At 44.4% G+C, this 25,743-nt stretch overlaps 1 long non-coding RNA gene across 3 annotated transcripts in view; it reads right to left on the bottom strand.

Annotated features, from left to right (window-relative positions):
* Positions 1 to 25,055, bottom strand: part of LOC125179650 (uncharacterized) — a 30,473-nt gene extending 5,418 nt beyond the window's left edge. The window contains exons 1-6 of one of the 3 annotated variants that reach the window (XR_010825000.1): positions 24,692 to 25,055; positions 23,181 to 23,507; positions 16,883 to 16,960; positions 12,017 to 12,192; positions 7,068 to 7,224; positions 6,667 to 6,798 (exon numbers count right to left, since the gene is read on the bottom strand). This is a non-coding gene — a long non-coding RNA (uncharacterized lncRNA). The remainder of the gene's footprint in view (positions 1 to 6,666; positions 6,799 to 7,067; positions 7,225 to 12,016; positions 12,193 to 16,882; positions 16,961 to 23,180; positions 23,508 to 24,691) is intronic. The other 2 variants (XR_010825002.1, XR_010825001.1) reach the window with 2 other exon arrangements.
* Between the last annotated feature and the right edge of the window lie 688 nt (positions 25,056 to 25,743).

Raw genomic sequence — 25,743 nt, 5'->3', positions numbered from 1 at the left:
ATAAAGAGCCACTCTCCAGAACTGAGAGGATTTCTTTCCTAAGTTTGTCCAGAATCCAATCCTTCTAAGCTTTATTCCTTTTTTACTATCTAGGCATCTCAAGGGCTCACATACCTACTGCCACAAAGCATCATTAAGAGGAGGAGGCACCAATAAACCTGTTGTATTACTCAGAGGCACAGTGAAAGACCACCAGAACTTTTTGTGCATAAGGTCTTGGGATGGAAATAATTAATCTGGCAGAAGTTTCAAAAGGAGCTGGAGACTGGATTCCTAACAGGATTTTGTCAAGTAGGTACTTTCAAAAATCCCATCGGACACCCAATTTCATCGTTAAGTGCCTGAACACAGTCCAAAGTCTGCCCCTCCTGTTTCTAGGAAAGCTGTACAAAAACCTGTGGTAGATCAGGTACCAATGAAAACCTTAACATGCTCCACCAGGACTGAAGCCCTGTTGAGTGAACAGCTTTACAAGCATATGATTAGGACTGATTCTCCACTCTAATTTACTTACAACCTTCATAAACAAGTCACGCAGAGGAGACAAGGAGGCAGACGGAGAGAAAACTTTGCTTAGGGGCACACAAGTCTCAAAATCAGCCCTATTTCTGATAAATTGTGCTGTTTGTATCCATTGCTTGCCTACAGCCTTTATAGATCAGGACTAAGTTAAATGGTTCACGTTGAAATATTTTCCCTGTTTCATTTTCACTAGCTAACCCCTTGCTCTCATATTAGGGAGCAATGTTAATTTGAGGAGTGGATTAGTTTTCACGGTATCTTTCTTAAACACCTCACTCACATGCTCTCTAGCCCTTTCTCCTTCCAAGCTAAACAATTCTCACTTTTGCACTCTATCCTCAGACGTAAACCCCACCCAGCCTTCTAACCATCTCATGACATGCTTTTGGTGGACTTCCAAACCAAAGAGGTTTCCAAACTGAACCTCCAAAATGTTTGAGGTTTCCCCATCTCTGTATAGTACTTTCCAAGAGCACACTCCCATTGATTCTGGAGGCAGCCTTGAATCAAAACTAACCATAATGCAGTCAGGAACAAGTCTGGCTACTTTTTAATGAGGAAATGTGCTCTTGGGAAGTATCGTGCAGTGATGGGCAAACCTCAAACACATTGGAGGTTCTGCTCATAAACCTCTTTGATCTAGAAGTCTCACCCAATGGCAAAAAAATTATGATCATGCATGCACGGAAGCATGCCAGCCATGACACGAGAGAGCTATTATCATGGTGGGCAGGCAGCGTAGCGTAGTCCCCACTACACACCCAGGCTGCTGACTAGAGAGCAGTCCTAAGTTTTAGCAAGAAAAAGAATTTCATTACCGACAATAAAAGAAAAAATAACCCAGAAGTATGCAATTCAAGTTAACAATCACCCCTCCCCATCCTATAAACTCCCACTGCAGTCATATCTAATAGAGCCAGTTCTAATGTTGCTCTCAAGTCTGCAGCTGCAGAGAACCCTGGCCAAGCCAGGTTCAGATAATAATGTAGCCTTAATTGCTCATTGTTCCACAGTGACAGACAAATCAAGCTCTGCTGCGATGCACCACCCTTTTTTCATTAATCTAAACTAAAAGAATTGAACTCTGGAAGAGCGAAGTTTTCTTTTTGTGCATGTCATAGTTCTCCCATTGGGACAAGCCCATCTACAACACAAAGTCATTATAGTCTCAGCTTCAAGGCCAGCTTTTTAGTTCAAACTGCAGATCCTCCTGCCTTCTACATCAAAGATCTGTAGTATTAGGTATGTAACCAATGCTGGAGAAACAAAGAACTGAAACTAAGAGAAAACAAAACAAGGAACCAGGTGCTGTATGGGTATGTCCTGTCCTTCTGTCTGCCTCTTCTCAAAGTCCTGCATGTTAGTACCAATTATTTTCGCTCATGAAGAGTTTTTTATTGCGCTACAAACAGAACAGAGAGTCCTTCTGTGCTACAAACATGAAACTTTAGGATATTACCCATCTCTAAGTCATTTGTTTGTTATACTAGACAACTGCATAGTACACCAAGCTCTGCTGACCGGTTTTCCCCAGTCTGCTTGTCCCCTTTCTTTACATCCCTGTCCCCAGACAAATGTAAGTGAAATAGATGCATCTACCTGAGGGTGTCAAAGCACTCACTGTCAAAACAGGCTTTTTATTAAAAATTGACCCTTGTTTCTTAAGAAGTTCAAGGAAACAAAGCATCACTGTTTCATTGTTACAGACTCCGCACTGTGCAGTACTGTAGCCTACTGCATTAGAAGAGAATGGTGAGAGTTCAAAAAATAGGGTCAAGTCCTGCACCCTCTGGAAAGGAAGGGATGGAGTCAGCCCTAAACCTGTTAGAACAATTCTGAGTAAGTGTGAGCAACTGCTACTATTGTGATATCCAACTGAGTAATATCTTATTTCTAATTTTAACATTCAAGAGGAACTTTTTGTTTGGCCTGGCTTGGCCGGAGAGCCATTGGCAGTAGCCTGCGGCTCAAACGCTAACACGTCAGGAATTCAGGCTGGCATCCCGCACCTCGGCGCACCGACGCGGATGTGTTGTTTCTCAGTGAACTCTCACTTCCCGTCTGCCTCCGTGTCGGCCCGTATGAAGGCCACTGACCGGGAGACTTGCAGGTCATGTGGCTCAGTTCCTGTGCTCTGGAGGCTCCTGAAAACTTTTGGTTGTATATCTCCGTGGCTCCTACTCAGGTGAAACAGAGGTCACAAGCAAGCAGAAAACTTCTCAAATATTAGCATTTTTTTCTGATACCCTGCATAATAAGGAAAGCTGTGCAAATAGGCTGGAGAAAATAAGTGAACCAAAATGAACCTTTCACTGTAAGGCCTGAAAAGATCCCATTAACACTTTATTATCAATAATACGTAACTTCAAATTTTTTCGTCTCTGACATTGAGCCAGAGTGGGCACAGAGACAAAACAGAAGGAAGCTTGTGCTTACTTTTGTAACTGTACGTTACAGATTTACCTTGGTTAACTAAATAGGGTAGCCTTAACTCAGCATCCACAGTAGCCTTGAGGGTATAGCTCTTAGTTGCCTAAGACTGAAAGGGCTGATGATGAGAGGAAGTTCTACCCCATGTTTCAAACCTTTGAGTAGCTAGGAAGCTTTCCAGAGGCAGCAAGCCCTTATCTGCCCCAGTTTAAAGGTTCACAGCACTTCTATGAGAGAACTCAGTTAAACTTCTCTAAACTTGACCCAACCTTTCGATCCACTGACGTTCAGGCAAGATAACCCCAAGCACATTAGTGAGATGAGACTGAATCAGCCCTGAAATTAGAGATGTATAAGACTGACCTAATTTCTCCATTCTTATCCCTTCTCCCTGCCTCCTGCCCAACTGTTAATCAAGTTGTTTAGTCTAATGTTTCCCAGCACTTTAATGTGTTTGGTTTAAATAAAATGAAGGTGTTTTTTTTTTTTAAAAAAAGGAAGTCTTGAGATGTTCCAGTCCTCTTTTTCTAGTTGACCCAAAATTTTCTTTTCTCTCACTTTCAGATTCAACCTCACGTTGCATTGTGTGGTTCCTCTTCCCTCTTAAGCTTTTTGTATATTTGAGCTCCTTCACACTTCCTTGTGCCACCACTTAGCCAAATTCTCAATACCTGCCTTCTTATTAACTATTCCCTCTGCCCCACCCCTTTTTTTAAAAACTTCCTCATCTGATTATTTTTAAGGTCATTTAATCTTCACCAACTCATTCACATCTTCCACCCAACTGGAATACACACAACTGAATATGATACCTCAAATCTCACGACGGTAGTGCCATCTCAGCAGAAAGCATAATTATCTATTTAATATTTGATTTTCTGTCTCCCCATTAATCACAGGTCATGTCCAATAATACTGCTTCCCAAATTTCTCTTTGTCTGATTAAGTACTTGCATTTTCCTTTAGACATATTAGCTACATTTTTCTAAACTGAATCATGTTTGTTTTCTTCTTATTATGGTACTAATCTCTTGAGGCTTCTTTTGTACAAGTGGATGGAAAGAGCTTTTTTTTCCTTTATTATTGCACAAGAGGGTTTTATGTCTTTGGATGTGTCATAATAAAATGGTTTTGGTAGCAGCAAACCTAATTCCTGTTGTTATTAAACCATAACACACTTCAGGACAACTTAGTCATTGTGGAATAACACTGTCTTGTGAACACCACATATACCTAGCAGGAAGTGCTGAAGTAAGATGAAGTGGGATAGAGATAGACAGAGAGGAAAGATTTACAGTCTGAGTAAGAAATTAAATTCAGCTACACTTAATGAGTTAGTTAAAAAAAAAAAAGATCACTAACAGCTAAATTTTTATGTTACCCAAAAATGTTTGTAGTCCTCTCCCCCTTCATATAACTGAAGGACAGTAAAAGCATTGTAGGAGAATCTTGCTTCTTAATTGTCTATGTATTTTTGATGAAAAAATATAATACAAACTTTGTCTCAACAGGAAAGCAGTAGATGTCCTAAAAAAACTATTAGGGTACTTTATAAAGAATCTTTACTCACTGCTTGACTTATACATAATCACTATACCTTCTGCGTAAAAATTGGTTTTGAAGGATTCACAGCCAGTCATGGACCGTTTTGGAAAAGTATTTTCTTCACATTCAAAGCTGTCCTGTCTTACCAGCCACTGTCCTCCTGACATCTAAAATAACTGCTTTCCACATCAGAACTGATAGGAATGGGAATGCTACATTTCTCTTTTGGACAGTAGGGCAGCTCTCATGCACATAGCCAGTCTTGGGTATTCCCAGTCGCTCCAGTTGTCTGGGAGTTAATTTTGTCCATTTGAAGATACATACATATATATATACACACACACATATTAACATCAAGTTAGCTTTGACTACCTTCTTGAAATACTTCTAGGTCTCTGTAGTGGCTGGTCTACTGTACATTCCCAACTAGACTTGCCAAAAAACTTTCTCTGACCTAGACAGTTTGAATTTCATGTTTGATTAGAGTGTAAACTGGTCAGCAAGGAGCCTAAATTGGCAGGCTCACAGCACAGAAGACAGAGCTCCCTACAGCTTATTCACAGAACTGAAAGGTTATACTGCTCAAGTCTGTTGCAAATCCCATATCATCTGACAAAGCTGAAAGATAAGACACGGCTGAATGACAATTCACATGTGAAAAAGCATTGTGGTGGTGAGTTAGCCCAGAAACATTCTCTCTCTTTCATTCAAGAGCCCTGGACAGATGCTTGACTCACATAAAAACAACACAACTCAGCTCAGAAGCTGACAACATATCACTTTATACCTCTTAGCATGTTGATACCTATGAATTTACATGATCTTGAGGGAGCCGCACGTATTTATGTACCAACTAGACATAGCTATACACAGAACTTGCTTTAAAGAGCCTTATTTTGGGAGGTACCCTTCAGAAAAACACTGCACTTTGGGAATGCTCTGCCGTTCTTCCTGCTTTGGGCAAAGAATAACTTGGGAGATAGTTGGAGAAGAACGGAGCTGTCACAGTGAGAGTGGGGAGCTCAGTGCCGCCAGTATCTGCCTGGCAAAATCTGGGCAAATCCTCACAACACAGACAGCTGAGAGGTATGGTAGTAGCAGGGAAGAGAAGCAAGTAGCAGTAGGAGTGGGAAGAATTAACTTGTCCCAGAGAAGTGAAGTGGATCAGGAGCAAACACATAAGTCAACAAATGGAGTGAGGAAACAAAGAGACAAAAATACTTGCTTAACAGTTTATAGCAACAAGTCCTAGGAGAACTCTGAGTTTGCATCCCTTAGAAACAAAGTCATCAATAATGCAATCCTGGAAAAGCATCCCCACTCCAAGTCTTAAACAGTATGGATCCAGGAAATATTAAATCCATCTGCTGTGGAGAAAATGTTTTATCAACAACAAAAAACCATTTGATTTATTCTCTAGACGCTGGGCCCAGACTCAGTCACTAAGCTGTGCTATCTAATGTGGTTAGACAACTTCTAGGGAACTAACCTCTTGTTGCCATTACTCACAGTATTTGCTTTTCCCCTATTGCCTTACTCATCTGATTCCTCCCTTCTTATTATGACTCTGGTTGAGTTGATAGGTCATAATTTATACTACAGGCTGAGGCTTTCATGCTTTTGTTGGTAACTTGAGCCTGGGAAGTGAGTTATTCTTGCCTTTGCCTTGTTTCTGCCTCATTCCTTCCTCATCTGGGAGTTTACCTAGACCTAGAACATACAAACTCTGTAGTACTAGTCACGAGGAGAAAGGCCGATTGGCATTCCCTCCAGTTTTACTTACATTGTACATCTGTGAGTGTCTTTGGATGATTCTTTGTCTGGATACCAGGTATTTAATAGAAGCCTACAGTGATACAGCACCTATAGCCCCACAGTGCTTTCCAAACCATAGGTTTATCCACCTAAGTCATTCTAACTAATGTTAAAACAGCGTCATTAGAGAAGAACACACAGTAGGCAATAACACACAGAGTAACATTGGTTACCGAACTGCACAAAGATGTTCATATCACTTACTGGTAGACAAAAGGTGGCAGATTCACATGGTGGGGGAACTCCTCCCCGCCACCCCCACCCCATCTCATTTCAAAAGAACCTCACGTTCTTTGTGTTCAAAAAAAAAAAAAAAAAGAGTTTCCACAGAGAGAGACACCAGGGAGGCCCTACCTCAGCTGAGGATTTTCTTACTATTTCAGTTTTTCCACACAGGCAGAATTTAGTACATTCTCTGCATCTTCCACCATTGGGATTTCAGCGTGTTCATTACCTGTGGCAGTGTCAGAGCTGGCTGGTTCTTGCCTAGGTAACATCAAAAGAAAAGTGTAAGGATTCAGTAAGGTAACAGTAAGGGATAATCAGATGGTCACTTGAGGCCCACTAAATTTCTTCTCAGGAACAGTTAAAAAGTTTGGCTCACCTGCCAACTTTTCAATAACCAAAGTCTTAAAACAAACAAAAAAAAAAACAGAACACCGTCCCCCTCCAGAGGAGAGAAACACATGAGAGAACTTGACATAGCCCCAGCAATATGGACAAATACAAAGCTCCCCCATTAAAATACACTTTACCTGTTTCAAAAATGCCCTCGTGATCTTTCGAATTGTAGCAGTAATTCTTAATGTGCTGTTTGACAGCTGCCATGGCCTTGCCAAGGGTGGTTCCACGTCGGTGGTGAGTGAAGTGATTATTGTATCTGCAGTCAGCTAGACACGGCAGTGTGGAAATCTGGGAGATGAAAGGCACCATATAAATATACAATATTATTACTGCTGTTACTATTATTTCACTGGCCTTTTGCCTCATTTTCTGGTTGAGCAAGAGAATATGAGTATTCCTGAATGTCCCCAACCCTACATTTAGTCAAGCCTCGTCTTTAGCACTGTAGACCTGCAGATATAATTTTTTCCCATCATTTCAGTTCTCAGAGCCACAGACCATGTTTCTTTACTTGGTATTAACTTCAAAGTATTTTTCCTTTTAAAATACAAGTCAATGTTATTTGTTAAATGACTGTTTTGAACTTGAATCCAATATTTTTAGTTAAAAAAAAAAAGTTTTGTTTTGTTTTTTAACTGGAAGGAATCCAAACTATCCACGGCTTTTATAACCCAACTTCCTTATGAGTCAGGACATTTATTGCCAGAAAAATATTATTTTAACTTTATTAGTGCTATATAGTAGTGACATCTAGTGGCTTTCATTAGTGTCATGATGAGCGAGGGAGAGAGACAACTGGCAAGACTTGCGGGAACAGATTCAGTGCAGGTTATTATGCCATTGTTGAGAGTCAATGGAATTTGGACGAGCTCTTCTAAGATATCAACAGAGTTTGCTAAATTAGAAAATCCTAATCATGTAATGAAATTAAACTCTAAGATCCAAGCTGAAATATTGCATTGTTTGCCCCAGAGAGCTGCTTCCTTCACCAGGAACTAAAGAAACAATACTCTCTAAATTCTAAACCTAAGTTCAGTACAAGGCAATTTACTGGCCTTGTAACCTAAATATCATGGGCAAAGCCCAGTTCCTTTTGAAAGAAGAAGGAGCTGTGCCACAATTTTCCATAAAGCAAGATCATGTCTTAAACATTATTTTTTCACAGCTGAAACTCCTTCCCAGGCCTTCAGCCAGGACACACTTGCGTGCAGACTTAATTTTATGCTCAGAAATACCAAAATATACCAAAAAAGGTTAAGGTTTGGCCTTTTAGTCACAGAATTGAGTCGGTGCAGTGGCAGAGGCTGCTCACAAGGTTCCTGAAGTAACATTGGCACAAGAATTTGGTAGAAATGTAACACTTCCATTCCTGGCGTGAAAGTTTATCATTAGCTTGATAGCTTTAGATTATGTTTTGTTAATTGTGGAATAGCATTAATACTACAACCAGCTCCCTTTCTTCCTCAGAGGAAGCTTGCCCTCAAAATTCACTTGGGCACAAAACTTGCCATATTTTCTTCAAAGACAAAATATATTATACTTGTAAAGTTTGAAGAACAATGTTCAGCTGGTTTTAGGTTATTAAACTTTACTCTGATTTCAAACTCCACCATGGATTTTCTGTTTCTTCCTGTCCCTTCAGCTCAGAAAGTTTTTATCATTTAGTCAAACTTTCCATGTAGAAGGCCCATTCAATGACAACAACAACAACAACAAACTTTAACTGAGGAAAAGCTATTAATAATTGCTTTGTTTAGTTGTGGACTTTATCTATGTACAGGAAAGCAGATGAAATATTGAAAACCTTATTTTTTATAAGCATAATACCCTGTGCTGGCTGCAGCTTAGATAAACCACGGGATCATCATTCCATAAGGGACAGAACTCTTGCGTTAGCTTTGCTGAGAAAGCCCGTGTTATGCAACGGTTGCGTTAAGGCTCTGCAGGTGTGTGCCTGGGTGTGTATGTGTATGCATGTGTTTTATTACGAAAGGATTTACTTTTCCATGTGCAGCAAAGACAGCACCCCAGAGGAAGTCATAGCTGGGAAGTATCTAATATAATATTTGCATTGAGTCTGCAGTTTGCATCAGTGCCAGTGTTGTTGCTCTGCTCTCCCTCCTCAGGATTATTAGGGGGGTTGTAACATTAAATATAATGACCGCCTTTGAAGTTTAGACTTAAGAACTGAGACGGTTTTTCCATGTTGGCAGTTAAGTTGCAGCCTTCTTCCATGGATGCCAGGCCAAGGAAACAAACGGTCAGCTCCACATCTGCCTGAAGCACCTCCACAGAGTCAACCCACTGCTTCCACCGTGGATGAAGCCTCCATCCCAGATTTCACTTGCTGCTTGGCCACACTTCCATCATACTCGTAGAGTCAAGGTCAGACCGAGGGGCATCCTACGGTGCTCCTCAGCAACACCGCATCAGGACGACAACCCCAGGGCCACGGCCGATGCTGGCTGCAGGAACTGGAGTGCTGCTGCCCACAAGGCAGCATTCCCCACATGCTGGAAAGTGGTGAGTCAGAGCAGCGGCTTGAGGGAGACTTCAAATACTTCATCAGGTCTGGCAGAAATATTTATACACCTGCATTTTCAAATATGCTCTACTTTCTCACTTTATAAATACAGGGGATCCAGTTGAACACTTGGCCTAACAGAGCCAACATGCCCTTTTTATTTGATGAGCCAGCTGTTTTTCTGGCCTGTTCATATAAACATATTTGTGTGTTGATTTTGCAGTTCATTGGGAAAAAGAAACAGATGACAGGTCATATGTACATTTTTGTTATGTATATAACTACCTCCTAGAAAATTCCCTTCAGTCCATTTACTTGTTTACTCTGCATGAAGGGAAGCAGCACATAAAACACTTCAGAGAAGGCATGGAAGGTGGACCATTAATGCTTTTTCTATGAACAAGCAAAGTCAGTTAGTTCATACAGGTGAGATGTTGGAGTAGGTCTGTTTACAGATCACCATAGGCTGCAATATCATGGGGTATCAGTCCACACCCAGGACAACTGCTCTAGCCTGGACAGTAGGCTCATGCTCACAGATCCATTCCTTTGGTTTTGGCTTCCACATCTGCACATCCATGTGTGGACTGGTGCTGGCATTGAAGGTTCACATTGGGATTTTCAAGGATCTGAGATAGCCCCTTGTGGCAGTAGGACACAACAGCTGGCTGCTTTGTAGGTTGCTTCAAATGTCTCCTCCTACATGGGTAAATGAAACAAAAACCTACCCACCTATCTCTGGCATTGCACATAGGTGGACAAAATACACGGGCTTGTGCACCTCCCTGCATGGAGGCTCGTCAGGAGCTAATGCAATATGACAATCTCAACCAGCTCACAAAATTATAACGGGATGTCAAGGAATTTATTGCCAAGTCTGAAAAAGAAAAAACATTTCAATATCCTATTATGGTCTCTCCCCAGTCCTACAACCTGCTGAGAACTAGGCTTTAAAATGCTGTACTAGCCAATCCCTGTGAACTTTGACTTCTATTTGGAGGCATTGTTGGTTTTTTATTATTATTATTTCTATTCAGCTATAAATAAGCTGAATTATGGGCCTTTTTGAGGGGGATGTGCATCTGGAACATTGCATGGAAAACCTCAGGTTAATGCTCTGACAGTTTGTCTAGGCAGTAAAAGGTAATTGCATATAACACCACAAAAGTTGTGCAATCCCCCACATAAGGAACTTTGCTTCACACAAATCATTGGAATTAGACAAGGGATAGGATATGCTCCCTGGAAGTGCCAGATTTCATCTTGCCAGTTTTATTCTCTAACCTTACCTTAAGAATGCATTTATAATATAATGTTTTGCTCTATTTCTATGTGTCTTTGGAGCCAAACTGGAGAAGCTAAAGCACTATAAAATGGTTTGTCCAGGTAAATATTCACATTTCACCAGCCGATTAAAATAGTCACAATATATTTTCACAGCTATCTTCCCCCTCCATTTCATCAGGAACTCCATGCTTTGTGCAGCAGATTAAATTTTAAAGATCTTATTTTCTGTGCATGATTTTATTATCTGATTTCACAGCCAAGCCAAAAGGGAGAAGACAAGTTAACAAAGAAAGCCCATTTCCCAAAAGAAAGGCTTCTATTCTTGATAACATCAGATGTAACAACAGCAATGGATGTGTATAAACCAACATGATAAAGGACTGGAGAAGACTAGCCAAAACAATATTGGTAAGTTATCGTATTTCATTTGAAGTAAAAATAATGCTTTCTGCTTCCTTTGGAATTTTACAAAACATTTTGTCTCCACGCAAGATTTTGAAACAAACATTTGAAAGCTCCCATGCTGCAAGGACAGGATACCTATTTAACATACCTAAAGTCACGTGCTCATTACAAGTAAGTAAAGGGTTTCTCACCAGGGTTGAGGGAGACACGCCTGGTCTATATAAATGCTAGGAATTCCTTACAAGCGTGATAAGCAAATAGGGACTCTTTCATTCTCTTTGTCAGAAAGACAACCCTAGTTGGACTGGCACCAAAAATAAGCGAGGAGAACAACCTACTTAATCAACAGTTGAGCCAGGTGGCTGAATATATGCGAGAGAAATGATTTCCATATTGTGTGCCAAGCTCATGTTCTCTGCAGTGGGGCCCCATTTTATGCTGGGAAAGAGTTAGGACTTTGAACCGCAGTGTCATGGGATGCTTTGGGCAGAGAATCGACTGCTGTTGGCTGGAGGTGCTGAGAGACAGTGCTGATCTTGCTGTAGCTCTGAAAATAGATCTGCACCTGTTATTAGCGTCAGCATTGCCATCAAAATCCCATCCAAGGGTGTAAATAACTTACAAATAAGAGAGATTTTGAAAATAGACTCCACTCTTCTTCCCTATCAAGGAAACAACCCAGACAAGCAGTCCAAATCTTTCTGACTACTTAAAAGTCACGACAGAGCCTTACAAGCGTCAGAAAGAAGGAAGCCTAAAACAAACCCCCGCACAATTAAGAACTGTGCAATGAAAGTGTGCAACAAACTACTCCAGATTTGATTTAAAATGTGATCAAAGGTTGAAGTATTGACTTGAACATACCTGAAGAAATACCAGGCCAATTAAAAGAACTTGCATGTGCTGGCTTCTCTGCTCCTCTATTTCCTCGCTCTACCTTGCACATTGGTTCCAGGCTTGCCAAAGCAAAGTGTTTCTTACTGTCTTCCTATTGTACCTGCCACCGAGGATCACTGTTGCAGTTGCATGGGGCTTTTATTCTGTGAATGACAACGTAAGATGGTAATAGAAAATATCATAACTAAAAATTTCAACACCAGCTAATCATTTTTAAGATATTTATTCTGGGGTATGACTTGAACTGCTTGAAACTCAGTAGGTGGATTGCAAAGTGGTTCTGCAACACCTCCAAATTCGTCTTCACACACTGTGATGTCAAAAGGTCATACCAAGTTTTTCCAAAATCTTTTCCCATTAGTTAAAATGGGGACAAAAAAAAAGTCTACTACAGGAGGCAGAGGATCTTTACCCACAGAGAAAGTTAGAGGATATGCATTTGGAAAAGGTTCTTTTTGAAGGTGCTCACAAACTGGTTATAAGCAATAGATTCAGTGATGCAGCTAAGAGAGCTGTGTAATGAACAGGTATGCACATAAGTAATAAAAACTGATCATACAGGGAATATAAACCCAAAGAGAGCAATAGCAACTTCAGTTGTAAATGTCTTTCCTAGTTTTACTCAGCCATAGGCTTGAGGTCACTGCATCACATGCTTTAAATCGTTTTTCATATTGCATGTACAAGAAACACTTCAGTTCACACTAATCTCCACCTCGTACCCAAATTTTCCTGTTTGCTTTCCAGTTTGCTTTCTTCAAGCTCATCCAAAGTAGAGCATGCACCAGCCTGTAAGTGACCTGGACAAGCAGAGGGTCTCAGCTGAGAAGAGTTCTCATGCTGTCACCCCATGTAACAACACACATTTCCTAACGGTAGGGGCTTATTATTAGGAATCAGGCTGAATTTGTGCTGACCTCTCCTCAAAGACGGAGAATTAAGGCCGCTGAGTTGGCACAGGTGACAGTGATAGAGATTACCTCAGAATAAGCTACAATAAGCCTGAGGGCCGTGTCCCCAGTTACCTTCAACTGATGGCCCTGCTGGTCATATGAATGCTGACGCTCTTCTCACACCACACCGCAACACTGGCTGAGCAAAAAGGACACACATCCAGTCCACTAAGTTCTTCCACACAAAAAAATATTGATTTTCCTTAAAAAGGAATATCATCTGGAAGACTGCTCTATCACTGCAGTAACTGAGAAGGAGCATGGCCCAGCATATTTGGATTGTGTCACATGGGACAAGTTAAAAACTCAGCAATGGGCTCTGGAATTGCCAAAATGTCACAGAGGTAGCGGAAGAAGTAAAAGTCTCGCCAGCTCTTGCATGAATGTGTGTTGGCTCTAGCATTCATGCTGGACGTCTTTATGTGGCAACTTGAATTTCCTTATTTCATTGCTCTTGTTTCAGTTATCCGGTCATGGAGTGAAAAAGCAAAACAAAACAAAAGCACCCAATGTACATGATTAATCACTCACGCTGCATAACTCACAGTAAATAGCCAAAGGCTAGTCACGGCAAATAATTCACCAGCACTCTGCAAGCTGAAATACATTTGTATGGAGCGTTCAGCCAGTTCTGACTAGCAGCCTCTTAGAAATGGGTACTTGCAGGAAACTCACCAACAGAAAAAAATATGGTATTTATTACTGGCATCTTTGTCCGTTCTCTTATTGGCCTAATAAAGCAGAATGTGGTGAGGGTGAAGCAGAACGTACAAACAAATCATGATATGCTCACCAGAAAACCAATTGGGTACAAGGGACACATTCAACCTGCAAAGATGCTCGAGTTTATTGATTTGTGGGATTCAGACCTCTGAGCAACTACAAGTGGGGCACAATTTTCAAAAGCTTTTCTTAAAGCCAGCCCCTGTACACTGCTCAGATTTTGAAAAGCATGTGAGAGAAAACATAGAACCCTTTTGAAAATCCAGCTATCCAACTTGGTCCCTAAATGAGGGCTGAACTTTTGGAAATCACCATTCAAAGCTAAAATCCTGGCTTCAGCCTTGCTATTGTCTCATAGTGGTCATCAGATGCAGGAGAAAAATGAAACCTTGAGGGCGAAAGATCTTATCCAAGATCATCAGTAGAAAGGTCTTGTTTTCTAAATGGGCTTCCCTCCCAGTATACCCCAAGTGGCACATGGCCTGAAACACAGATGGATCAGCACCAGCACATATACAGCTGTAAATAGATCATATATAATGGTGTTTCATTTTGTATTCCCAGCTTGCCAACAGATATTAGGCCATGTGTCTGGTCGTGAGAGAGAGAACTTAAGCCCTGCAATAATAGCTACAAAATTTTCCTTTGTATACGGCTGTGGAAGAAGGGCCCCTAAGCAAGATCAAGGACCTGTTGTGGCTGAATGAAATGATTCATGTAAAGTCATGAACAAGCAGATGAGTATCTGAACTGAACCAGAACCAACATCTCCGAGAGAGGGGAGGCTACCCACAGCCCATACTCACCCTTGCTGCTCAGAAACTCTGCCCCTGCTCCAGCTCTTCCTTGTGATTGGCAAGTTTACCTCACCCTTCGATTGCCATCTGAATTTCTGTTATGACAGAGTTTATATCTAACAAAGGCAGGCTTTCTCTTGTGAAAAGTTACCAGAGAACACACAGAACCCCAAAACACTATTGCTGACGCAAGTCAGATTTCAGGTTAACAACAGAGAATAAACAAAAAAGACACAGAAAAGAGAAAAGGATAAGGACGCTCTGCTCCGAGTCTGCTCTGCCACCTCTCTTCGGCATCACTCCTCAAGAAAATGGGCTGCTTTAAGGTTTATTACCAAATACAACCTCTATATTTTCTTTGCCTCTTGCATCCATGCAAAGCAACTATGCACCCCACAAGAACCACAGCAAACAAGCAAACCAAACAGTTTGGGCAGGTTTTTGTTGTACTTGCTTGATGGTACTTGTCGTGGTGACAAAAAGTCACTGAGCAGCCCAGGGCGCTTTGTTCACACATTTACATCCTGAGGTGGTGTTAAACAGGACCCCATCACATCTAAAGCACAACACTTCTAGTGCAAAATGCTTGGAGGCTTACTATTTTTCCCAAGAATTACACAAAGTACAAAGTGTGAATAAGCAGGAGGAGCAGGATAGAAGAGGCAAGCCCAGCACAAGCAAGAAGTTCATATTTAAGGACTCAAAACTGCAAATAGCCATATTTTGGGACTGCATTCATCCTAGCAAATACACTGAGAGCAATATTCAAAAGGGCATCTAGTCTATTTTCTTGCCCAGTAATGGGACCGAGAGATTTTCTGCTACAGAAATAATTCCCCTGCTCCCTCTGTCCTGGAACACCTGTCCGCTCACCAACATCTTCCAAAGTAAGCTCATGCAAAAACATGGAAAAACTGATCAAGCACAAAGCATTATGAGGAGGGAATGTGAGCAAGCACATGCTTGCACATAACATAACATTAGCTCAGGCACCTGGTAACCCCGTGCCTGTGACAGTCCATTTCTGCAGCAAACCAGACCCTGTAAATATGGCTTTGAAGGAAAGGTGAATTCATTCTTCAGCGTCGCTATTTGCCTTGCTGGTCATGCAGGGCTAATTTTGGTATGCTTTCATTGCTGCTCTTGCCCTGAATATATGATTTTTTTCTCAACTCCGTTCCAATTTTCTTTCCTAACCCTGTCAAGACAACCAGCGCAGGCATTTACGGCCTTTCCGTTCTCTGAAATGTGATCTTTAGCAAAGCAAAGTTTGACCTCTCTTGCCTTTCAGGCCAGTATAGCTCTCTCTTAAGACATCACTAGCAGTGGGCACACAGTAGCTTTTTCACAGAGCAGTAAGGATGCTGCTGAATGAAAAGAAAACATTTTTGCAAGGCGAACAATGCAGCCCCCCCCCCCCCAAACCTGCGCCTTTACCACATTTCCGGATGGATTGCTAGGTGTGACCCAAACTCAGAGCTGGGAGGAAGTGAGGACCAGTGCATCTCCAGCAAGCAAGGGACTCAAACTGCAGCTCAGGGTCTCTCACATAGCCTTTTTTTTATCTCCTCCCCCAAAAGAAATAAATACACGGGTACCTCAGTACCAGGGTTTGCCCTGGCATTCTGCTTAACCACATGCTTGCCTAAAAAATCCCACAGGAACACAACTACTTCCACACTGATCCTTTTCCAAGTCCTGCTCATAATTAAACTCTCTAGCATAAGATCATCATCTCCTAAGGTCCTTTCCCAGCCTCCTACTCCAGCAACAAGCCCCATAGCTTTGGCAAATATATGAAATAGTGCAGCTAAACTAGCTACTTGGCAGCTACATGCTGCTGTCCCTTGCTCCTTGAGTTGGTTCATATTTCCACCAAGCCTTTCCCATACTTGGGAAGATGCTGAGCAGCACACTGCCCTGTCTTCTCCAGTTCTCTCCCAGACCCAGACAATTTGTTCTTCCTCAGCTTTACTAGAAAATTTAAAAGATTTTGTTGTGTGTTGAGGATGGGATCCGGAAGCACATCTGTGTGTCATCATCTCCTTCCTCACAGTGCCTGCCTAGACTCTCCTGAGCACTTTTCATTTGTTTGGGCATTTCATTTGTGAATTTGTGAAGTTTTGTTGGTTTTTGACACCAGCAGTATGAAGAAAAAAAACTAAATAAATACAACATGGGGGTACACGTAGAGTGCATCAGCTTTGTTGTAAATGCAGAACTGAAATATCCAGTAACTCCAACTCCAATAACTCCATGATGACCATGTCCAAAGGAAAGCCTTGCTGTACACAAGGCTGGCACAGAGGTTAAAGCAGTACCCTGATCTGGCCACGGACTTTCTGCAAGATGTAAACTACCTTTTCTCCTCCGTGCTACAGCTCCTTAGCAATGGACAGGGACAGTGCTTCCTCTCTTGCATCCTTTTTTGGCCTCACCTGTTTAGAAAAATGTGGTATTTCAGGTAAGCATATACAGCATTTGTTCCATTTTCTAGATACCACAAATCAATTCTTCCTAAGGTAAAAGATTTGAGTCCACAGCTTTGCTCAGACAGATCAGAAAACTCAAGCTAAAAGTCTGGAATGAACTCACCAACTGAAGCTATGTAAACCAGCATGTCAAGACAGCAGGAAGTCTTTGGAGGGTGGTAAAATTATTTTTTTTTTCCCAAGCAAAACATTTTATTAATTTGATAACCACCAGCATTTTATTTTGACATCAACTAGGATTCCAATCTAGATAATGGGAAATGGCAGCTTTCTGTTAAAAGCTGAGGGATTTTTTTATTATTATTTTTCATATATAACAACTTTCAAATAGTTTGGAAGTATTTGCTCCATTTTTGATGGAGAGTTTCACCTATAAGCACCATACACTGGTATGTGTTTTTAAAAATATTTCCATATGCTAAAGGAATGCAAATGGTTGCCAAAGAAAGTGGCTGTTACAGCAGCAGGCTAGGGCTGTTTTTAAAGGAAAAACTGCTGCAGAAACGAGGTATCCACAGAGGTGCACTAAAGCAACACTAACTGCAGTGACCTTGAGATGACCTAGACCTCCTCATATTACAAAAATGAAAAGGGAGTTAGAAAATCTGAGGCCAATTAGACGCTTTTTTTTCCTGGAGACATGATGAAATTTCCTGAAACAAAAACTTTAGCAAATTCTATAAAATACTTCTAGCTTTGGTGGAAAAATAAATTATTGCCTTTTTATCTCCTCATTCCTGAGGCACAGAACTGGCCCACTTCTGTTTGTGCAGATGGATTGGAGGGAAAACACCCAGAGAAGGGCCAAGTGGTGAGATTCTTGGCACGAGCAACTAAGTGTGAAGTTATTCTCAGGGCTGCCTATTTGTTATTGCAGCAGGAATCATTAAGATTATATGGAAAGATATTGTCTGGGAAAAAGTGTGAAGTAAGGATTATGTGTCCTGAAACGCAATTAGCGAGCAAAGCATTGTCTGTCCTGGACAGGACCTCTCGGGAGCAGCAATAGGGAGGAAGCGGCACGCAGGTGGCTCCCAGGACACGCAGATTTACTCCTCAAGCACATCCGCGGAGCAGGCCTAGAAGCAGGAGCCATCACTGCTCTGAAGAAGGTTGTCTCTTCACTGCCCTCCAGTGCTTCATATTCGTTTGTATCCATCTCAGCGGATGCTCGCTGATAAAATGCGGTTTCCAGGGAGTTCAAGGCCCCATGTTTTGTGGGCAATCACTCCTGTCACTGTTGGTGAGCAGAAGCAGATCCTGGAGGAGAGTCTGGTGTTCAGCCGCTTCCCCTCATCACAGCCAAGCAGAGGTGGGTGATGGCTCAGCCTCCTGTTGGTAAGTCCCACACCTGGCGAAGGCTCACGATTTGGGGCAGCCTTTCCCCCCACGGAAGAAACTACTGTTAGACGCTCTCAGGGAAAGGCACAACTCCGCCTGGCCTGCGCAGGCTGCTGCCCGCAGTGCCTGGACACTGAGGCAGTGGCCACATGGCTGGGAAGAGACCTCCCTTCCAGCAGAGCCGTGCTCCGGGCTCACAGCTGAAGTCAGTTCAACTGTTCAGAGGGCATCTCCTCCCCAGGGAGGCAGATTGGCAGGGCCAGGAGTGCTGGTTCAACTCCACACAGCCCAGAGCACAAGCTCTGATGCAGAGTTCAAGGACAACACTGTCATATCTGTCACCACTTCCCAGCACCATCATCCCTGCTAACACCACCAAGGCTGAAGTAGGTTTCTCCACCCTTCCCTTGCTCACTCCCTCATTCCAGCTCATTCGCTGAGGAAAAAATAGCCCTCAACAGCACAGTGTGGGTCTTGCACCTTGCTGTCCATGTAGCTAGAGCTGAGATGCAGCTTCTGAAATAAAGTTCCCAGTAAGGGACAGGTGCCATGAAGACCATGAACCCCATGCTCTCAAAGCCACTCTCCACATTCTGTATGGGTAAAGCCACAAGAGCAGAGGGGTGGTCTGCATGGGCGTCCATTGCTACCTTCACCCAGGGGGTGCTGAGTGAGGTCCACATTGGTATTGTTAAAAAAAAAAAGTCCAGGTCTAGGACTGTGACTAGAGGGGCTGCAAAGAGGGACAGGAACACTCCTTGCATGGGTTTCATGCCAAGAAGCACCGGTTTGGGAATTAGGGAGTACAAATGGGCCTTGGCAGATCTCACCTAGACCACACAGCAAGACCATGCCCATCTACACCTGCACCACTCTGCACAACTGAGGGTCCACATGCAAAAACAGTCATTTTGTATCCCACCCAAATGGGAAGCTGTTTGGGGCAACAGCACCCTGGCCACTTCCCTACATCTCTCTTCCTCAGTCAGCGTGATCTCATTCAAGAGGGAAATGTTTGTGTTTCAGTCCAAATGCTGGTGGTTTGGACTTTTCCTTTCACAGCTTGAGCCTCGTTGCATTTGCTGTAAACTGTGACAGGGGCTTGCATGCTAGCCAGGAGCATGTGTGGAAATAAACGGATGCCTACAAGCACTGGGAAGGGACCGGCAGAATGTCTTTGTGTATCGCTTGCCAAACCAGTTTGGGGGATTTGGAGTCAATGGTGCGTAGGGCTAATACTCCAAATGTCTTTTCTCAATCAATTCCCCCATGCCACCTCTAAGGAGCCACTGAACCACAAACATATTGCAGAGGGAACAGTGCAGACATGCAAAACTAGTTAGAGACATCACGTTTGGACCTGCAAGATCATGGGGTTCATCTGCTGGTGAGAAGCTTCGTTGTGCTGATACCAGAAATCCCACAAACAGGAACCTGCATTCCTCTGACACGAGAGGACTTCCTTGCCAGAAGGGCTGCTTCAGGTTCAGAGCAGCAACTATTGGTAGAAAAAATGATGCACGTATAGAGGGTGGTCAAACTCCAAACCTTTCCAGATGCAGCTGCAACTAAATACTGTTACCACAGTGCTGGAGGTGCTCAGATGAAGCAGTATTAGCTAATTATTAAAGACAACAAAAAGCAGCCCTTTTTAATGCCTAATCAGGTACATCCAAATATGTTGTGCAGAGATGCATAAAAACCATTGGAAGTTCTGTGGGATCTCTCTTTGGTTCAGTTGTAATTTTGACTTGTTAAATTACTATTTAGAATATTTTTTTAAATGAAAATGTGCTAAGGACTAAATAGCAGTAGGACTTTCATAGCAGTGTTCTTTCCTGGTTTGTATGCCATTAACTAAGTTGCATCCAGTTTCAGTAACAAAGAGCATAGCACAAACAGTTGTAAAGTATCCAGGGAAAAGCTGGAGCTTGGATAAATCAATGAATGCTCCAAGGCCACCCAACTGCAAGGCAGTGGCTACAGGAACAGGAGGTCCAACACTACCCAGGGCCGCAATAAAACCTGCCACTGACACAAAGCACAGCAGTTCCCTCAGCAGGCCGGGCCTGGATCACAAGAAAACCCCATCAGGCTGCGACAGAGCAACCAAAATGCACCTTTAGCATTCCCAAGGGATGAGTCAGTGGGGTTTTAAACTTCACTGATGATTGCAGCCTGTTTCAACAGTGCTCTGAGCGACGCAGCTTGCGTCTGGCATGTGGCACACCACATACACAGGAGGGCCGCGCTCCTGCAGGCTAGGCCTAGCCCAGCATTTTTAGAGGAAGCACTGTTGGAGGTGGGGAGAAGAATATCTTCACCAGACTTATTCTTTGCATTATACCTGGAGTAGTGACCACAACACCCCCCTGCTCCTGGTGCTGGGCATCCCCCGGCTCTCGGGGCGGCGCAGGGGAAGACCCGCGGCCTGCATGGCCATGCTTTACCCACCCCGTCAGGAGTTCCACGCCACCAGTGACGCTGTGTTGCTTAACTCAGGCTGGAAGCTTTTGGCTGTCAGAAACCCGTAGTCCAGACCGCTACACACCTTAAAAATAAGGACTAGCGCCTTGATCTTGATCCAATGGGATGTTGTGGTTGGTGCTGTAAAAATACAGATGCTGAGGGCATGAATCTGGACTCACTCTCCTGGAGAAGTGCTGAGAACTCAATCCTGTAACGTGCTTTCCACATTAACCAGAGGGCTCCCATGGGAAACGCAGCCTCTCTCAGGACTAGGCTTGAAGGTGCACGAAGGCATTGGCTCCACTGATTCCAGGATTTCCTTCCAGATGAAGGATTTAAATTCTGAAATCTCTTTTTTCAGCTTTTTTTTTTTTAAATACATGATGATTTCACCAACTGTATTAGAGAAACATATTTCCCAGAAGTTCCTGCATATCCTTAGCAACAGATTAATTACAAAGATATTAAAAAACAATTAGAGAGAAAAAAAACCAGAAGACTATTTTGAATTCTTTTGTGACCTTTTTCCCCCTATTACTCTTCACCTGCAGGAAACAAGTGAGCATGGCTGGTAGTACAGGAAGGCCCAGGCAGTGACCACTGGAGCATCTTCCAGTGGATGCAGGTAAAATGGGACCCAGACCAACATCATGCGGCACACATGAAGCCTTACCTAGAGAAGGCAAAAAAACATCCCCGCAAATCCCAGGGGCAGCTTGACAGGGAGTAACTGCTGCAAGGGTTCACTCTGCTAAGAGCTAGAGATAGAGAACAAGGCTTGTGGCTGCTTGCCACAGCACTCCCCAAAGAAATTGCGTAACAACACTAACAGCCATGTGGGACTTCTAAAACAGTCTGTTCTGTCATTTAAAAAAGCACAAGCGTTCACAGCAGCTTCTTTCCCACTTCTTTTGAGCATCAGCTTGCTTATTTGAAAGACAAACAAGTACACATGCCCGTGAAACCCTAAGGAGACTCAATTACTCTAGCCCTTTTTCTCTTTTTTTTTTTTTTTAAGTCATGAACACATCCTTCAAAAACATTCACGTTTGCAAGTTTTAATAAACTGGCACAAAGGACTGTTCAGATTCCCAAACTGCAGCAGCCACATCTTACCACCGCAAGCCTGGGGAAGGCAGCTGCCAGTCACGGCTGGGACCTGCAAATCTCCTGCTCCTGTTCAAAACAGAGCTGCTCAGAGCCCATCAAAACCACAGCTAAGTGCTTGCTTTCCAGAGATGCCCTAGAGAAGTTTATCAAATTAAAACAAAATCCAAGGCAAAAGAGCACAAATAATTGAACAGAAAGAAGGTAAATCTCATGGCAGGAGGAGAAAGAACCCTGAAAAACATGTGACATAGAATGGCAGTGTGGTAAACAAACCAATGCAACCCTGCAAAGACAAAGACAATACTTCCCGGGCTTGAACTTCTTCCAGTCTCTCTCCTCCAAAGCACTTGTGTTATTGCCCCCAGCACAGGTTAAAGCACCGGGAGCCAAGTCTGTTCCTGCTGACAGCTCCCACGGGGACGCTGCCCACCACATCGTGTGCTCGGGGCAGCCCCTGGCTGCCCACGGCTTTGTCCACGGCAGATCAGCAGCACACAGCACAGGGCTGGGGCACGCTGCAGCCAGGCACAACGCTCCCCCTTCTTGTTCATCAAATTTGGTTCTGAGCAAGACTTCAGCATTATCCTCAGCTCAGGGATAATCCCATATCCCCAGCACTGAATTCCCATCCTGCTGCACCCCCAACTCTGCAAAGCAGAGGCATGGGATAACCGTGCTGCTGCTCAGCCACTCCTGCTGGGAGGTGCCACTGGCTCCAGCGGAGGCTCTGCGTCAGGTCAGAGGCTTTGCTGGAGGGATGCATCAGCCCCTGAGCAGCCTTTGCTACCACCACGGCTCTGTGGGCACCCTGTGATCTCCTCCAACCAAAACTGCAAGCACCACCTCTTCACCCATTGCCCTCCCAGCCCATCTGGCAAAGCTAAAGCCCCAGGTCTCCAGCCCGGCTGCTCCCCAACATGGAAGTCTGTCTCAGTGGAAGACGTACAGAAAAAAAGTGAACTTCTCTTCTGAGTATGTTTGGAAATTAAAAAATAAAACCTTCAAAAGATTGCTTCAAAGGAAAAAAGGAGGAAAAGAAAATAGAAGATTTTAGGCTGTGGAAAAAAAGTAGTCAAGAGATACAAACGCATCTCACTTTATTTGCACTGTGCCTTGCCAAGGAAAAGATGAAAATGCAATTCTTTAAATTGTTCAGACAAGGAAAGCTGTTTCTACTTCAGACTGAGACCTGTCTGCAGATTTAAAAAAAAAAAAAAAAAGGGCCACCCAGTCGGGGCTGACTTACCACACTGGCTAGCAGGAGGCTTGGGTGCAGCTTTTGGTGCTTGGCAGAGCAGCGGCCTCGTGTGCGCTCCCAGAGGAAAGGGAAGTCACTCACTTCAGTCATCCCTGCACCGACACGTTTTGCACGAGCGTGCTGGAGCTGAGCAACGTCCGCCTGTGCGGCGGATCCACAAACACATGGTGGGAACATTTCGCAGCTTGTTCTCCGCGTCCAGAGGCAAAACATCTCCCAGGAGCAGGAGTTCGCTCCCATCCATCTTCTTCCTCCTGCTGGCACACACAGTCACTGCTATTTGTGGAGCCTTTCCAGCAAGTACCTAGAATAAACCTCCAAAAATATACATCCCTCTCACTTCTCCGGAAGGGAAAATTGCTGTTTCCTATCTCCCTGGGGGCCTTTGCCTTGTGGAAGCAGCTGCTGGCATTGCAGCTGCCTCCTGTGGGCAGGGTAAAGGCAGAGCCAACAGCACCCATCTCATCTGCCCAGGTGAGGTGGTGGGTGCCAAGCATGGGGATCCACCACTCCGTGCTGTGGCCACTATAGTGGCAGAGCCACGCTGCTGTCCCCAGGAGGCCATGGAAGAGTTTGGCCAGGTAATTTTGCTGTTTGAAGGGACGAGAGGGATCTGGTAAGGAGGTAGCACTTGGCTGGTAGCAAAGGCATGGCGTAGGCATAGGCAGAGACAAAAGGGACAGGCGCTTGGAAAAGAGGCAGGAAACCTCCCACTCACTGTACAGACAGGAAAAAGGGCAGGGTAAGAGGCTCCTGGATGCAATTAACAGCCCCATGCAGCTGCTGGAAGCACCCACATTTGGGAACCAGCTAAAATCATCACCAGACGCAGGTCTGGACTGCAGGTCCCTGTCCCCTGTAGCCTCCCAAGCCCTCAGTGCACATCATTTGCGCCAGTGCTCAGCTCCAGCCTTTCCATTGCCACCCCAAGGCCGCTTCAGGTCCGCCTTAGCAGCCACATCCACATCCCGCCTGTCGTGAAGGGGCTGGGGTGAAACAAAGCCTCACCCCCAGCAGCTCCGGTGTGTGGGCCTTGGGAGGCAGCGGCCGTGGGCTGCCCCCTCCCTCCCCAGCACCACCACTGCCCTGAGCTACCCCTCGCCTTAGCACCTCAGCAATGGTTTCCATCTGATGCCCAGAACAATTCTGAAAGCTTCCCTCAAATCACACACAAATAACAGACCTAAGATTCCCCTCTAGGAGCTGGGCTATGTTGAACTGCAATTTTGGGAGGACAAACACCGCCAGCCCCCGCTGCGTTCCCTGCTGGGATTTCAGCACCACAGCCTCCTGCTCTTCGGTAGGTTTGGCATTACTCATTTTTAATCTATCATCTGCCACTTTCTGTTCTCTGTGAAGAAGAATGGAACATCCAACCCTTCTCACAGGGGTGTAAGCCCATTTCCGAGCCTGCAGCCAGGAAGAGCCTCCCGAGCTGCACGAACCCAGCAGCTCCTCAGGAGGGAGGTTTCCCAGCCCGTTCTCTCAGACAAACTTACCTGTGTCCCTCCCAGGCCCCGAGCTGCTGGTGGACATTTGCACAGGAGACCAAGAGCGCCGCAGGTCCCCGGGGGAAGGGGTTGGCAGAAGGCACCGTTTCCTGCATTGGGAGGATCTTGGGAAAAGAGAATCCTGGGAGGCAGGGCCTCAATACAGCAGGGCCTCAATACACAAAGGGAAGACAATTCTTCATAATGAGAGCCCCCCCGCCCCCCCTTTTATTGCTGAGTGACACCACATGGCACCGGAGATCCCTTTGGTCGGTTTGGGTCAGGTGCCCTGCTGATGTCCCCTCCCTTGCCCACCCCCGGCCTGCTGGCTCTGGGGGCTTGGAGGCAGTTTTGACACAGTGCCAGCAGTGCTCAGCCATAGACACAACGCTGGCGTGGTACCAACGCTGTCCTAGCTCCAAGCGCAGAGCCCAGCGCTGTGTGGGTTCGCTGCACCCCAGGCAGCCCCCTACCCCTGCTCGGGTGGCTCCAGCAGCCCTGCAGCACCCCCCAGCCGGGGGCATTGCAGCAGGGGCTGGGTGTGCACACAGCTGGCTCACAGCACCGAGCCTCCACCATCACAAATAGGGTGCTGTGAAACCCGAAAAACCTTCAGGTCAGCCTCCAACTTGGAACCTGTCTCACTCAAGCAGCAAGGAGGACGTAAGCACCCAACGCTCAGCTCCTGCTCTCCCTTCCCTAAATCCAGGGCCAGTCAGGGTGATCCCCTGCATCCCCCTGCAACCTCTCCCAGGCTCTGCCTGCACACCCGAGCAACTGCCTGGACACACACAAACCCCTGGGCTCTGAAAGTTGCAGCTCCTCAACCCAAAGGGTGGGCTTAAACCAGCAAAACTCTGAATGTGAGAACTCAAAAATAGGAACAAGTGAGAAAACAGCCACTGAAGCCCTGCCTGGGAAGCACATTTCACCCACTCAGAGGGCTCCAAGGGAAGTTCCCTTCTGCACATCAAAGGAAACCTGCTCTAAGCTGACCCAAATCATTTTGCTCTTACTTCCAAGCCCAGGGAGCAAGCAGGCTCATCCCTGCTCTCATCCCT

Source organism: Anser cygnoides, chromosome 14, assembly GCF_040182565.1.
Source record: "Anser cygnoides isolate HZ-2024a breed goose chromosome 14, Taihu_goose_T2T_genome, whole genome shotgun sequence".
Classification (NCBI taxonomy): Eukaryota; Metazoa; Chordata; class Aves; order Anseriformes; family Anatidae; genus Anser; species Anser cygnoides.
Note: the sequence above shows the minus strand (reverse complement) of the source record. Positions and strands in the feature narration are given on the sequence as shown.